We start from the raw sequence: 16,356 nt of genomic DNA on the forward strand, positions 1-16,356 counted from the left end.
TAGGTAGTTACTAGGCTGTCAGCCTAACAGCCATTTTAACATAGCTGGGATTTCAACAAATTTAACAAAATATTGCTGATATGTCAATACCCTATGGAATTTTATAGTTATTACGTAGGCTTGCACACATCAAGAGTTCTCAGGCTGCCCCTGTCTTTTAGGGACAAAGATGCCAAACTGGGATAAATTAGCAATTTCCCATCCATTGGTCCAAGTTACATTTGAATAGGTTTAGGGGTGAGCTTTGCTTCACGTGGATGGGAAGCCTGTTCCAGAGAAATGGTAATCTTTGAAACACATACCTGTCCCTCCAACATGTCTTGCTTATGTCACAGACAAGGTTTAGATCCTTAGATTGGGTATTTCTGATACTATTTGTTTTGTGGATGTGCAACAACTCTATCATTGTAGGATCAGTGAATGCCTTGTAGGTAAGGCATAGATCACTACACAGCAGTCTGTGGAAGACCAAGAACATGGATAAGTCTTTGAAAGTGTCTGCCTAGGACTTGTTTAGTCCCTGTATTCTTTTTGTGAGAAACCTCTGTGATCGCTCAGGTTGTTGCAAGTGCCTAGTCAGGCGCATGATGAAGGGTATGTTGTACTCAGTGATTGGTCTGATGAGAGCCAACTGCAATTCTAATAATTATCTCCTTGCATACCTCTGAACCTCTTAGTGCAACAAATCTGGACAAATACCCAAAAGTAGGGATATGTTTTAAATATTGCTCTTATAAACTTAGAAAGTTGCTAGAGTAACAGGGTTTGTTTTAACATATATTTTCTGAATGACTTGAAGTCTGAAACTCAAATGTATGCCATTATTTATTTTTATTTACTTATTTTATTATTTTACATTTGTTTTCAGGGTTAGTCCGACTGGGCTGGTGGCCCCTTTTCAGCAGAAGCCGGGGGAAGCGCCCCCCAAGAAGAAAAAAATATCAGTATGAACATTCAAAACAAATATACATAATCAGAATAGAAATAAAACAGAATACACAATAGTAAAAAAAAATTATATAAAAAAATTGTAGTAGAAAAATTGGGTCTATATTATGATGTCAAAAGATGAATTCACCGAACATGTCTTTATCAACACGTAAATATCAACCTTTTGAAATGCTGAACGGCCACTTCAGCAAATTTTTTCCCAGGGAAAAAAAATCTCTTGGCTGGCATAGGGGATTTGCCCTTTTCCCCACTGTAGTGTGATCTTGGAATCTGTATATTTAGTTAGGGGGTTTGAAAGTTTGGTTTGTTTGTTTTTTTGTTTGTTTGTGTACAGCCGAGCGATTTTTTCCTCTGGAAAAAAATTCGCTGAAGTGGCCATTTGGCATTTGAAAAGGTCGATATTTACATGTCGATTAAGATGTGTTCAGTGGACTCGTCTTTCGATATCGTAATATAGACCTGAGAAATCAATAAACAGGTATGCCTATATACAGGAAGACCTTGTACATTGTATAAAATCAACCATGCTATATATACAAATCAGAATTGGTAGATACAAGAAGTGTGTTTGAACAGAGTAAAAATAAGATGTATAGCAGGACAGAGCTATATGGAGAAAGAGTTATCCGGGGGTATTTAGTGACTCCAATCCACAGATCCTAGTGATTTGCCAGAAAACCACAAAAGTTATGAGGAGCAAACCAAAAAATATGAGGCAAAAATCTGGACATTCTGTGAAAATCTGGACAGTTGAAAGGTATGCCTTCTTGGACCTGGATGCCATGCTGTTACTTATAAGTTAAGCAATGTAGAATGATATTCTCACTGCAGTAGATGGGTGGTGGTCAAAGATCAGGTTACTGTCAACATGCATTCCCAGGTACCTGACCAAGGGATTGACTTTTAGAAGTGTATTAGCAATGCAGTAATTTCCAGGGGTGGTCATATTTTCAAAGGGCGCTATTATGCATTTTTTTCTTATTAAGTTTTAGTCCATGACTCCAGCACCAGCTGCTGGCTCTGTCAGGCACTCTTGAAGGGCATCTGTGCCTTTAGAGGACTCAATAACCATCCCTAATTTGCAGTTATCTGCAAACTTGGTCAGTCAGAGGCCTATGACATTTGACTTGACTTCAAAGAAGCAGATGCCAAAAAGGAGAGACCCCAGCATCCCTGTGGGAATCTGCTATTAACTGGCCTCTTTGTGGAAGTGGATTCCCCTATCCTAACTTCTTGCATCCTATCAGTGAGTCATCTGGCTATCCATCAAGTGACATATGGGTTTATCCTATCCTATATAAACTATCCTTCAGCATAAGAACAATGGCTATCTCTCCTCTGCTATTTTCCTAGACCTATCTAAAGCATTTGACATGGTCCCACACAAACAACTCATCTCTGTCCTCAATAACCTATCCTTCTCTCAATCAGTCACCAACTGGTTTCAGAGTAACCTGTCTGACCGCCAACAATCTGTTGTATGGCAGTATGACATATCTCCCCAACTACCTGTCTCTATAGGGATTCCCCAAAGATCCATCCTTGGACCCCTACTCTTCTCTATTTTCACCAATAATCTAGCCTCTGCCACCAAACATGGTACACTCATACAATATGCAGATGACTCAACCATCATCTGCTCAGCCCAGTCCCTACCCAAACTGCAAAAAGTCACACAGGAAGCCTTTTCCTCTGTTGAAACTTGGTTATCTGATGCTCAATTAATATTCAACCCAAACAAAACTAAACTACTCATCTTCCAACCCACCAAACATACTCAAAACAATTCTCACTTTAACATCACAGCAAAAGTCAACACCACTATACACCCAACAGAACACACCAAATTGCTAGCAGCAGAAATAGACAATAAACTAAAATTTGACATTCACATATCCATGACCATAAAAAAGTCCACAAAAAACTAGGAGCATTATACAGAAATAAACAACTTCTCACCAAAGCAGCAAAGATTTTATTAGCAAATTCCCACCTTATCTCCACCCTACTTTATGCCTCTCCAATATATACCAACCTAAGGCAATGTGATCTAAACAACTAGAGACCTGCTACAACAAAATCGCCAAATTCGCCACAGGGGCATCCTACCGTAGTTACCACTGTCTCTCACTTGCTGAACTGGGCTGGCTTGAACTCCCTCACCTCCTTCAATGGTATCAACTCACACTCGCCACAAACTAGTAAACCATCCACTAAATGTCCCATCTCTCTAGAATCTACTCCAACCCTATCGCACCTCCAAACCTCTAAGATCCAGCAACAAAAATCACTTGCAGCTCACTAAAGCCAAAAACTCTGCTGATGAAGCACTATTCTCTTGTGCCATAGCCAAATTATGGAACTCCCTCCCACCCACAATTACCTCTGTACCATCATGCACCCACTTCAAAACTTTACTAAAAGCGCACCTAAAAACATGCTGGCTATGCCCTTGCAACTCCCACTCTAATATCACCCACCCCATCCAACTACTACCTTTCTTTCCACACCACTAACTACCTTGATTATAGCAAGCTCAGATGCTCATAAGCCTACTACTTATTATACAGCAGGAACTTCTTATTGTAACAATTGTTAATGTCTGTTATGTACTTCGCAGATAAAGATTCTAGTTGTCTACTGATGTACTATGTTCTTCATCTGTAACTATGTTTGTAATTAATTGCTATGTTAATCAAATTGCTAATCGCTATGTAAATCCAATGTAACTACTGTCTGTATATTTCAACTGTGGAGCTTTTCTCCCCGGGTCTCCACTGAAAATGGACCTACGTCCAGTCTGGCACTCCCGGTCAACAAATGTAAATAAATAAATAAATAAATATGGATTTATGTCTAATTTTGTAAGTTTATTTACAATGCATGACAGAAATATTGTGTTGTACACTTTGGCCAGGTCAGGGTAGGCAGTGTGCATTGTTTTGACCTAATTAATAACTTTAGTGACCTTCTTGAAGGAGTCCACCAGATTAAGTAGGCATGATCTGCCCTTGACAAAACCAAACTTTAGAGAGTCCATTGTCTTTAGGTTTCCTATATCATTGTTTACCAGATCCGTGATAATTCTTTCCATGGCTTTGCATATGAGATTAATCAGACATATTGGGCTATAGCACCCTGGGTCTGTGGAAGCCCCTGGACCATATAGAGGGATAAATAATGCAGTCCTCCATTTGTTTGGCATAAAGCCTGTCTGGAAGCTATGGTTACACAGAGATTTTAGCAAGCCTGATAGATAATCTTTCATACTATTTAGGAGGTGTCCCGGGATATTATCAGGGTCCATCAAAGCAGTGTTTTTGGCCTTAGAGAATGCAGTGATGACCTGCTCCCTAGTGGCAGCTGGTAGAGAAATGGTGGAGGCTATTTTGTGGAGTGGGGGTGACTAGGGCTAATGGAGGTGGGTAAAATGAGCATAATTTATCAGACAGTAGATGTGCTATATCCTTGGGCTCCTTATAAATGGTTTCATTCACCATTAGTATAGCATATTGTTGAGTGCTGCCTTTAAGGCTGCAGACATAACTGAAACAAGCATTATGGTTGTCCTTAGCTTCAGATGCTATTTTATCTCAAATTTAGCTTCGTCCCCTGAATTGCTCACTTGGATTGATGAGGGAGTGTTTACGCTGTTGACGTACCTATGACAGCACCAAAGTAAGAAACACACCTTTTACTACAGGGGCCCTGCCCCCCACACCCCCTGTAAATTAAATATACCAATTCATAGATCGTACTACAGTGGAAAAAAGTTAATTTCCTAACCCCCACTGTAACAGGATCACCATACAGAATGTAAAATATGGATGTGTTGCTTTTATGGAAGTTAAGTTAATGTTCTGAGAAGTGCTGGGAGAAGTCAGTAGGGGAAAAAGTGTGCATTTTGCCAATCTGTACGTGTTTTTAGGCCATACAAGTAAGTGATTTAGACATTATGTTTACATTCTGTATGGTGATCGTGATACAGTGAGGTTAGGAAATTAACTTTTTCCACCATAGTGCTATCTTGGAGTTGGTATATTTAATTTACGGGGGTCTGGGGGTGCAGGGGGGCTTGTCCCCCTTCAGAAATGAAGTAAAAAGTGTGTTTGTTAGTTTGGTGTTGTTATAGATGGAGGGGATGTTATTTACATGTACGTTTTAGTTTTCAATCTTATGATGCAAAGTTTCAGTGTTCTGAGTTTTCATTGTTTTTGGTTTTCAGTGTTATGGTCTCAGTGTTTTGAGTTTCAATGTTATGAGATTTCAATGTTTTGAAGTAGACCCATATGTGTGTGTGTGTGCATGTGTGTGTGTGTGTCTGTGTGTGTGTGTGTGTGTGTGTGTGTTTGTGTATATATATATATATATATATATATATATATATATGCATATGTAAATAAAACTTTAGATGTAATAACTCAGTAATGCAGTAGTGAAGTATTTTAGCTGTTATTGCGTTCTGTATACTGAGCAGAGGTTTAGCAGAAAACTCCCAAGAGAAACTGTGTATAATTGCAAAATGACAAACTGTGCGGGTAAAGGCATATTAACCCATGTATTTGATCCATCCATCCATCCATCCATCCATCCCGGCATTGCTTTTGAGTTGCACATGGCTCCTATAAAAATACTATGAACAGCCTCCACTATCCACGAGTTTGAAAATACATTGCCAGACCTTTCTTCCGTGCCCCCCCCACACACACACACACATGGGAGGACATGTATATTTCATACAGAAGATAGCCAAGTTGAGTCCAAACTGGAGTTCTTCTGTCTGTGAAAGAACAGTGCAACTTATAACAAAACTGTGTCACCGCATGTATTTGATACCAGTATATAAAAGGTCATGTTTTACTCCATGTTTAAGGATTTCTTTAAAACATTTCCAGGCTGTAACAGGAGGGAGCTTAACTACAAAATGTATGCAAGACTGCTATTCTACCCTTTAAAGATTTCAATGCATCTCAACAATTATTTTGACCCCACCTCTTAGCTGCTTCAAATTATGGCATCTTATCTACAGCATATTATTTTTATATCTGATGTAATGGCAACTTAGTGAAGCAATATTGTGGGCCATTATTATATTTTTCATACTGAGCAAAAGTTCATCTTAATTCTTCTAATGAAAAAAGAGCATAATGTCATAGTGTGACACTGAAGGCATATGTACAAATGCATTTAACATCTATGTATAAAAAGACAGTGCTCACTCCACCCTTAAGATTTCATTAAAGAGTTTTCAGGCAGTAAGAACAAGGTTCTTAGCTACAAAATTAACCTTGACTGTTATACTATTAGAGATTCCTGCTTTAATCCATAACATTTTAGCCATGATGTTGCAAATTAAAAAAAAAACTCCTGCAGAAATATATATGAATTTTACTTTGGATGCAGTGAGAACTTAGTGCACATATTCTGAATAAATTCCCATAGTCATTTGAATAGCAGTCAAAACATCCCTCTCAATAAAAACAGGTATAATGACAGACCATGAAAAAAGTCTTCTGAAACCCTACATTTGCTACCTGTATATAAAAGGCAATATGTCTTTTCTATTAAGACAGTTCATAGCAGAAAACAAAATCTTCTTGGAATTCTTGTAAGATACATGAGTATAAAACACACTCAGGAATGACATTCTGCCATAAATGATTTCACTGCATTTTAGTTCTAACTTGCATAGTAGCATACTGCCTTTGTCAGTACGTGATACTTTGGCTTCACCTTTTTTTGAATTTCTCCAAGTCTTTCTAATACTATGACAGGAATGGACCCCATTCCTAGTATGATTAACATTCATGAAATTAGTATTGTTTCAATCTTTGATGTCAGCCAAAAGTGCTCTTCGCAGCACCCGCAATGTGCCCAATAATGACTCCGTCTGTAATTCGTTCGGGGTTACATGTATTGGTAACATATCTAAATATGATTGTAGATTCTTTTTTATAAGACCGGTTGCTCCTACTACTATTGGAACTGTCTGGAAATCTTTCTTCCACATGGCTCTTGTTTCTCTCTGCAGATCCTGGTATTTTATGACTTTGTGCCTCTGTGTATGCAAGACATTGTAGTCATTGGTTGTGGTGATTTCAATGATCAATGCTACTTTTGTCTTCTTTTCATAGACCACTATATCCGGTTATCTAGCATCTATTTTTTGAACTGTTGGTAATGGGTGATCTCATGTGATGTAAACTTCATCATTTTCTATGGTGCTTTGTGGCTCATGTTTGCAGTTTTTTCAGTCACTTCAGTACCATAATGTTTGCACAATCCCCAGTGCAACAATCTTGCCACATTATTATGCCTTTAAGTCTACAGTCCTTCTGCCATTACTATGTCACAACCAGCAACAAGGTATGCGACTGTTTCCAATTCAGTTTTACAAAACCTACATTTGTCTGTTTCTCCCACATGTTCATTGGACTTCGTAAAGCAATATGTATGCAGCCCACTGTCTTGGGCCACCAGTATTAACCTTTCTTCTCTTGGTTTGAATTTGCCTCTCCTTAACCATTCCTGAATTCCTTCCTGATCAACATGAGGTTCTTCCAGAAGTTTTCTATACTACCAACTATATTTATGCATTTTCCACATTTCTTGCCTTCTCATCTGGTCCTTCATCTTATATTCTTTCTTTTGTTTTTTTGCATGTTCAGTTGCTGCCTGATTTTTATCTACTTCTGGTTTGATTTTCATTCCTCCCTGACGCCAATATGCTTCTCCTTGATTAAGCAGAGAAGTCATCCTAGATTTATTCTCCTCATGTTTCAAAACCTTTACTATGTTTGGGTCTTGTGAGATCAGCAGATATGTGTGGAGTGCCACAATTTCAGACCTATACATGTAATCAGTTTCAAGGAGGCCCATCCCTCCTTTGGAACGAGGAATATATCATCTTAGTATGCACTTATTTTTATAAATCATTTGCTGAGTATGAAACATCCTTCTTGTTTTCTTGTCTAATCTATCCAACACGTTTTGGGGCCAGTCAGTCACTCTAAAACTGTAAGTTAGGACAGGAAGAGCAAATTGGTTTATAGCTTGGATTTTGTTCCTAGATGTCAACTCTGTTTTCAGAATTAATTTAAGTCTTCTGGAGTATTCATTACTACATTTTATTCACATTTGTTCATGTTTTATTGTTGATCCTTCATCAATTCCCAAATATTTATACACTCCCTCCTGCTCAAGTTCTTTTATATCACATTCTTATCCCAAACTGATGTTTTCCTAGTGCTGCAGTTTTCCTGCTTTAAAGGTTGCTTTTGCACATTTATCAAGATCAAATGACATTCTTATATCATCTGAAAAAGTTTTGACAAACTTGCAGTTGTACTCGCAGTTCCTCATTTGATGAGCTATACAGTTTTAAATCACTGACAAAGAGATGATGAAAAGATTTTACACTTTGTTGTTTTCTAGGAGCCAAGTTATAGTCATGGCCTAAGCTGTTAAGCAGACAGCTTAATGGGTTAAGGGAAAGGCAGAATAGCAGCGGTGACAGAGAGTCACCCTGGAATATCTCCCTTTGAATTTTTATCCCTGGGATAATTATTTGTCCTTTGTCATGGCTTAATTGCAAAGTGGTCTGCCACTGTTTCATGGTCACTGTAATGTAATTGATCAGTGTAGGGTGTATTATTTATTTATTTATTTATTTATTTATTGACTGGGAAAGTCCACTGGGTCAGAGACCCATTTTCAGTGGAGGCCCGGAAAGAAAAACTCCACAAAAAGTAAGATACAGAAAATAAAATACATTGAACATGGGTGTTTACAAAGAGCTTAAAAACATGAACAAAGTTAAATACAATATTATAAAATTCAAATATAATACAAATACAGAATTCAAATACAGTAACACAAAATTCAAAATGCAATACAAATCCAACATTTAGATACAGTAATACAAGAGTTCAAATACGAGTTCTGTAAAGGAGAGTTTTACAACAGATAAAGAGAGTAGAGATATGAAGAGTACGGTAAAGTGTATATGGTGGTTTGGGTGTAATTAGGCAGGAACAGATTGGATTGTTGAGACAGTGGTCTTTTAGTGCAGTTTTAAAAGATTTTAAAGAGTCTAGTTTAGTGATGTGGGAAAGCAGGGCATTCCAAAGTTTAGCAATTATGTGAAAGTATAAGCTTTGACTGTCTCTTTTATTAGGTTTGGTTACGCTTAACTGGTGCTTGTTAGCAGACTGTAGGTTACCAGGTTGGGATGTACGATTGTAGGATAGGATGGAGTGCTGGGCAGTTGTTAGGGTTGAACATTAGATTATGAGGAAGAGTTAGTTGGATGTACTGTAGGTAGTAGGGGAATTCAAGCCATTTCAGTTCAGAGAATGCTTGGCAATGGTGTGAGTGGTTAGTTATCCCTGAGGCAACTTTAGCTATTTTATAGTAACAGGATTGAGGTTTGTTGGAGAGAGATGTGTGGAGGGTAGTAAAAATGGGACTTCCATAGAGGAGGGAAGGGATAAGCAGAGTGTTAGCAAGTTTCAATTTAGTTGAAATATCCATATAGAGTTTGTGACAATAGAGTTTCCCTAGCTTAAAATGATTTTTTATAGTATTAAGAATATGCTGTTCAAAGGTGAGTGTCATCAATAATTCTGTCTAATAATTTTGCTGCCTTAACTATTTAAATTTTTGTGTTGTTTAGTGAGAAAACTTTGAAATCTGAGATAGGTGATTTTGTTGAGAAAAGCAGGAGTTCAGATTTTTTGGATTCAGTAATAGTTGTGCAATACTTGTGTATCTTATATATTTTAAGCACTCTTTTATCCATGAATGTGGGATACTATCAAATGATTTTTTTGTAGTCAATCCATGCCATATTTAGATTCTTCCCCTTTTCACAGTTCTCCACTATGACTTTATTTAACAACAAATGATCCTTTGTTCCATATGACTTTGTTTTATTGCCCTTTTTGTTCTACTGCCAACATTGAGTTTTCTTCTAAATGACTATAAACTCCGTCAGCATCAATTCCCATGTATAGTTTATATGTCGTCAGAAGGCAAGTTACTGGTTAATATTTTTTTAGGGTAGCTTGCAGGTTCACTCTTAAGCATTGTATTTCCTGTTGTTAGTCAGGTTGGTGTCTGTTCAGGGTGCGCATATAAATAGTTCTTACTCATGGCTAAATCTTTGTGCAAAGATGTTAATGCTTTTAACCAAAAGTTAGGTACTACATCTGGGCCTGGGGTTTTCCAATTGGAGGCTTTTCTTAACTTTGTTTCAATCTCTCTGGCTTTTACTTCATCCTATTTCATATCCTGTACATTTAAACATCTTATTCTTACTTTTACTTCTTCTGTCCATTTAGCATCTTTGTCAAGTTCCACAGGATCTTCATAGATACTTCTCCAAAATGTATTTATTTCTTCTTTTTTGGCAGATTTTCAGTTCCTTTTACCTTGTTTCCCAATTCTCTATAAAACTTTTTTTGGGTCATCAATACATTGCTTGTTTTGTACTTCTCCTTTATATTTATCTGTATATCTTCTAAGTTCTTCTGCCTGTGCTGAGATTTTTAGTTTGTTTTTTGCGATAGTGCATGATAGATCCTGGTCTGTTCTAATAGTGCACATTGTTTTTATCACATCTATCTTTCTTAATATTTTTGTTGATCTGTTCCCTCTTCTATATTCTTCTAACAGTGACACTTCTTGTCTTAATTGTTTTATAGTTTTCTCTAGTCGATACTATCATGATGGTATTCGGTTTCTCCCCTTACTTTCCCTCACTACCCTGTGTTCTTGTGGTAAAGCTTTATCAGTTATTAATTTAGCTGCACATAAATATATCCTGTTTATTTCTATTATATTGCATGAACCTCTATGGACAGTCCTAATTACTGTGTTCATCTGTTTTATCAAACTTCTGACTTTTTGTGTTGTATTGACCTTCTGCAGTCTTTTTCCTTTATTGATCTTAATATGTCTATCTATGTTTATTAAATCAAGCAATTCTTCTCTTAGCTCATTTTCTTCCAAACTTAGGGCACATTTTTTGTTTCCATTTCTTGCGGGCATTCTATAGAAAGTTCTATAGCATCTTCCTGTGGCACATTCTCTTCAATTTCATCCTGTGCCGTCCATTGCTCTGTCACTTTGTGAACTCAATTCTATCCTTAGTATCACAGGACAGTTCCTTCCTCACTATCCCCCCCAACACAAATAACACTAATACAAGCTTTACCCTCAAAACAGTTTCCACCACTTCAATCAAAAGCATGCTCTCCAAACTAAAAACCTCATCAACAGCAGCCGACCTACTCCCCAGCTATTTCTTGAAACTCACAGCAGATGCTATTGCTATCAATTATTGAAAACTATGTGCCCAAACTCTGGAAAATATCCTATGTTACACCCATACATAAAGGCAGGACCTCCACTGAACTTAATAACTACAGACCCATTTCTTTACTCTCCTCCCTGGCCAAAATCCTAGAAAAATGCATCCATACCCAGATGCTAAACTATCTCCTAGAAAGCAACATCCTGTCACCTACTCAGCATGGTTTCAGACCTGCCCATAGTACCACTACAGCCCTCCTCTGCTTCACAGACACAGTAAACCGTCTCAAAAATGAAGGCCTACAAGTGTCAACTGTTTTGTTGGATATGTCCAAAGCATTTGACACAGTCTCACACCAAATCCTGCTAAACAAACTAAACCAATATCATCTATCAAATTCCACTCTTACCTGGTTCCAAAGCTACTTAACTGACAGGTGCCAAGCTGTGAAATGGGAAAATTCTTTCTCTCCTCAGCTGTCCATAACTATAGGAGTCCCACAGGGTTCTATCTTAGGACCACTACTATTCACAGTCTTCACAAATGACCTCCATACCTCCACACAGCATGCATCTATAATTTAGTATGCAGATGACACTACCTTAATCTGTGCTGCACAAAACATTCACACCCTCCTGCAAACAACTCACCTAGCATTCTCTGACGTTTAAAACTACCTTTCCAAAGTCCAACTTATCCCCAATCCAAAGAAAACTCAGCTTATGATTATAACCAGTTCTAACAAAAACACTAACAGTCAATTCACTATCTACTCCACTAATGCTACTCCAATTGCTCCAGTGGCACAGGCTAAGCTACTGGGAATAACCATAGACTCCCACCTAAAATTTGATAGTCATCTCAACTTAACTATTAAAAAAGTACATGCCAAACTGGGGTTGCTCTACCGTATCAAACCATTTCTTACCAACAACACAAGATCAGCCATTGCTCGCTCCCAACTTCTATCCACCCTACTCTATGCATCTCCCATTCTGACTAATCTCAACAAAACTGAACTAAGCAAAATGGAAGCCTGCTATAACAGAATTGCCCGCTTTGCTACAAATTGCTCATATAGAACTCATCACTGTACTGCTTTGAGACAGCTCCACTGGCTTGAACTGCCCAACCTCCTAACCTACAATCAGCTCTGCCTCTGTCATTCTATCTATTACCTCCCCAATAAGTGTCCTGCCCTCAAAAACCTAGTACAACATCACTCAGCCAAAAGGCCTCTTAGATCATCAAGCAAACTACTACTAGAAGTCACCAACAGCTACAGTAGCTTTGGAGATGCACTATATAGTAGTTCAGTGGCTAAAAAATGGAACTCTGTCCCTACAAGCATTCAAAACACATCATCCAAAGCCTCCTTTAAAGACCTCATCAGGCAACATCTCAAGGAAAGTTGGCACTGCCATGATTGCTCCCCAGGCTAGTGAAAGCGGATAACACATACATACAAAATCTAGAGCACTTGATAATAGTTTTCAATCTTACTCACAAACACTGGCTAATCTACAATGTATGTACTGTACCTGTGTACTATATATGTATTCTACCTATGTTCCAAATTTCAGCTGTACACTTTATTTTTAAAATTAATATTTTTTTGTTTGTTCTCTCCACTATAACTGTTTATGTGCCGCATACCACTGTAAAAACATGTCTCCTGTAATTTGTGTGTATACTGATCATGTCTAAATAACTAAATGTGTCTGTAATTTTTCTTTGTGGAGCTTTTCTCCCAGGGCCTCTGCTGAAAAAGGGCCTTTACGGCTCAGTCAGACACCCCCGGTTAACAAATGTAAAATAAAATAAATAAATAAATGTGGGAACTCGCTGGCCTGTCACTCCTCAACATGACTGTATCAGAGGTTCCACAGTTTCCTGTTCCTTCCCTTGTTGTCTAGCTTCAAGTGAATGTTTATACTGGTTTCCTGTGGGAGGCTCCAAAATATCTTCATATGGCACCTGACCAATTGCTTCCTGTTCCACTGGTTTCCCCTTAATTTGGATATCCATTGCTCTATCCTGTTGTGCTTTCGGGATTAGATTTTCTACACCGAATCCTTCACTTCTCAAGTACTCCATAACCTCAGTTTCTATTTCTTTAACTTCTCCATTACTAATCTTCTTTCCTATTTTTCCTCTTTGTCTTCTTATTTTTTGTATTGTACAATTTTCCATGTCTGGATTCTTTTGCCTGTATTTCTCTTCAAATATTTTGGTGCTGCTCTTTTTGTATTGTTTAGTTTTGATTTCTCCTTTGCATAAATATTACACCATATTAAATCTCTTTTCCCATGTCCATATTTCTTTTTCAGATGTCACCTGACCTTCCTGCTTCTTCTTTCTTTGGGGACTCACTCCATCATGCTGTGATGTAACCTGTGTTAGACCTTCTACACCAGATACTATCATGATGGTATTCGGTTTCTCCCCTTACTTTCCCTCACTACCCTGTGTTCTTGTGGTAAAGCTTTATCAGTTATTAATTTAGCTGCACATAAATATATCCTGTTTATTTCTATTATATTGCATGAACCTCTATGGACAGTCCTAATTACTGTGTTCATCTGTTTTATCAAACTTCTGACTTTTTGTGTTGTATTGACCTTCTGCAATCTTTTTCCTTTATTGATCTTAATATGTCTATCTATGTTTATTAAATCAAGCAATTCTTCTCTTAGCTCATTTTCTTCCAAACTTAGGGCACATTTTTTTTTTCATTTCTTGCGGGCATTCTATAGAAAGTTCTATAGCATCTTCCTGTGGCACATTCTCTTCAATTTCATCCTGTGCCGTCCATTGCTCTGTCACTTTGTGAACTCAATTCTATCCTTAGTATCACAGGACAGTTCCTTCCTCACTATCCCCCCCCAACACAAATAACACTAATACAAGCTTTACCCTCAAAACAGTTTCCACCACTTCAATCAAAAGCATGCTCTCCAAACTAAAATCCTCATCAACAGCAGCCGACCTACTCCCCAGCTATTTCTTGAAACTCACAGCAGATGCTATTGCTATCAATTATTGAAAACTATGTGCCCAAACTCTGGAAAATATCCTATGTTACACCCATACATAAAGGCAGGACCTCCACTGAACTTAATAACTACAGACCCATTGCTTTACTCTCCTCCCTGGCCAAAATCCTAGAAAAATGCATCCATACCCAGATGCTAAACTATCTCCTAGAAAGCAACATCCTGTCACCTACTCAGCATGGTTTCAGACCTGCCCATAGTACCACTACAGCCCTCCTCTGCTTCACAGACACAGTAAACCGTCTCAAAAATGAAGGCCTACAAGTGTCAACTGTTTTGTTGGATATGTCCAAAGCATTTGACACAGTCTCACACCAAATCCTGCTAAACAAACTAAACCAATATCATCTATCAAATTCCACTCTTACCTGGTTCCAAAGCTACTTAACTGACAGGTGCCAAGCTGTGAAATGGGAAAATTCTTTCTCTCCTCAGCTGTCCATAACTATAGGAGTCCCACAGGGTTCTATCTTAGGACCACTACTATTCACAGTCTTCACAAATGACCTCCATACCTCCACACAGCATGCATCTATAATTTAGTATGCAGATGACACTACCTTAATCTGTGCTGCACAAAACATTCACACCCTCCTGCAAACAACTCACCTAGCATTCTCTGACGTTTAAAACTACCTTTCCAAAGCCCAACTTATCCCCAATCCAAAGAAAACTCAGCTTATGATTATAACCAGTTCTAACAAAAACACTAACAGTCAATTCACTATCTACTCCACTAATGCTACTCCAATTGCTCCAGTGGCACAGGCTAAGCTACTGGGAATAACCATAGACTCCCACCTAAAATTTGATAGTCATCTCAACTTAACTATTAAAAAAGTACATGCCAAACTGGGGTTGCTCTACCGTATCAAACCATTTCTTACCAACAACACAAGATCAGCCATTGCTCGCTCCCAACTTCTATCCACCCTACTCTATGCATCTCCCATTCTGACTAATCTCAACAAAACTGAACTAAGCAAAATGGAAGCCTGCTATAACAGAATTGCCCGCTTTGCTACAAATTGCTCATATAGAACTCATCACTGTACTGCTTTGAGACAGCTCCACTGGCTTGAACTGCCCAACCTCCTAACCTACAATCAGCTCTGCCTCTGTCATTCTATCTATTACCTCCCCAATAAGTGTCCTGCCCTCAAAGCCTAGTACAACATCACTCAGCCAAAAGGCCTCTTAGATCATCAAGCAAACTACTACTAGAAGTCACCAACAGCTACAGTAGCTTTGGAGATGCACTATATAGTAGTTCAGTGACTAAAAATGGAACTCTGTCCTACAAGCATTCAAAACACATCATCCAAAGCCTCCTTTAAAGACCTCATCAGGCAACATCTCAAGGAAAGTTGGCACTGCCATGATTGCTCCCCAGGCTAGTGAAAGCGGATAACACATACATACAAAATCTAGAGCACTTGATAATAGTTTTCAATCTTACTCACAAACACTGGCTAATCTACAATGTATGTACTGTACCTGTGTACTATATATGTATTCTACCTATGTTCCAAATTTCAGCTGTACACTTTATTTTTAAAATTAATATTTTTTTGTTTGTTCTCTCCACTATAACTGTTTATGTGCATACCACTGTAAAACATGTCTCCTGTAATTTGTGTGTATACTGATCATGTCTAAATAACTAAATGTGTCTGTAATTTTTCTTTGTGGAGCTTTTTCTCCCAGGGCCTCTGCTGAAAAAGGGCCTTACGGCTCAGTCAGACACCCCCGGTTAACAAATGTAAAATAAAATAAATAAATAAATGTGGGAACTCGCTGGCCTGTCACTCCTCAACATGACTGTATCAGAGGTTCCACAGTTTCCTGTTCCTTCCCTTGTTGTCTAGCTTCAAGTGAATGTTTATACTGGTTTCCTGTGGGAGGCTCCAAAATAACTTCATATGGCACCTGACCAATTGCTTCCTGTTCCACTGGTTTCCCCTTAATTTGGATATCCATTGCTCTATCCTGTTGTGCTTTCGGGATTAGATTTTCTACACTGAATCCTTCACT

Source organism: Protopterus annectens, chromosome 4.part0, assembly GCF_019279795.1.
Source record: "Protopterus annectens isolate FY-2018-M chromosome 4.part0, PAN1.0, whole genome shotgun sequence".
In the NCBI taxonomy this organism is placed as follows: domain Eukaryota; kingdom Metazoa; phylum Chordata; order Ceratodontiformes; family Protopteridae; genus Protopterus; species Protopterus annectens.